Raw genomic sequence first — 1,196 nt, forward strand, 5'->3', positions numbered from 1 at the left:
CCTCAGAGAAACCGTGAGGTCCAGTTCTTCTAGAAGCAACGTTTTATCCACAGTCGTGCAACGAGAGAACCCAGCAAACAGCCGAGACACATGAACTGGTATGACTATTCTGGCCTGTGGCGAGGCACGCAGGATAACACAGTCTTGACACAGCAGAGGGTCATAGCAAAAATGACCCCCACTGCACACATCCTCTCCTGCCCTTAAACCTGTAGCCTTTCCTTGGCAGCCGACTTCCTTCTTTCCACATGATTGCGCCCAGTGACCTACGGGAAGTGCTGCAATCCTCAGGGAACGCTGTGTGGGCTGGGTGGACTAACGATGCTGGGCTGTCCTGTGGAACAGCTTCACATCTTCTAACACAGGGGGAACGTGGCCAGACAGGGAAAAAACCGCCCACGACCTCCATATGGGCCCACATGAGAAGACAGCGTACTGTGCCACGAAGGCAACCATTCGCTGGCAGAGGGACCCAGAATGAAGCCAATCGACCATGCAGACAACAAAGGCGGGACAGTCTACAAATGTGCTCCCGTGTTCCCTCCCTACACGTGCCACCAAACGCTCCTGATGGAATCTCACATGCGTTCTGGGAACCCTTCGGCCAACGTCTATTTATCCCCCCAACAGTAAACCTGTGGGCTTAGCCAGCCATCTCACGTGTCTTTTTCACTCGTCTTTCCATTCTCTCTCCACCGGGAACCCAACGTGTCAAGGCAAGATACCAGAGCCAAACCTCACCAAATAAGCTTGGCGGGACTAAGCTTGACTAAGGCATTTTCCAGCCCCTTCACACAGCACACACAAGCAGGACACAACCCGAAGAGGAGCCATCCCGCGGACAGTGGCCCGTTTGATTTCTCCCCTCATCAGGAGAACCCTAACCCGAATCTGGTCTCCCGAGCAGAACAGGACAAAGAAGCCTGCCCTAGGCCAGGAACCCTGCTCTGACCCTGAGCATACAGACTGCTGTTTCTCTGAGGGCACAAGGCAACGACCAGCCGGTGGGGGCGGCCTGGAGAACCCTAGTGCCGACGACAGGACCACCAATGGCTCACGCTTCCTCTCCTACCCGCCTGCTCCACCATGGCAAGGGACAGCAGTCCCTGTGACGGCACATTGTCCCTATCCTTCCCACCTGGATTGGCATCCCAGGCTTCTCTCACAAAGGCACTTCTACCCAAGAGTTGGCCACA

At 55.4% G+C, this 1,196-nt stretch overlaps 1 long non-coding RNA gene across 2 annotated transcripts in view; it reads right to left on the minus strand.

Annotated features, from left to right (window-relative positions):
- Window positions 1-1,196, minus strand: part of LOC114485250 (uncharacterized) — a 15,592-nt gene that overhangs the window by 13,556 nt on the left and 840 nt on the right. The gene's annotated exons all lie outside the window — the stretch shown is intronic.

The sequence above is a fragment of the Physeter macrocephalus genome, unplaced genomic scaffold, assembly GCF_002837175.3.
Source record: "Physeter macrocephalus isolate SW-GA unplaced genomic scaffold, ASM283717v5 random_866, whole genome shotgun sequence".
NCBI lineage: Eukaryota > Metazoa > Chordata > Mammalia > Artiodactyla > Physeteridae > Physeter > Physeter macrocephalus.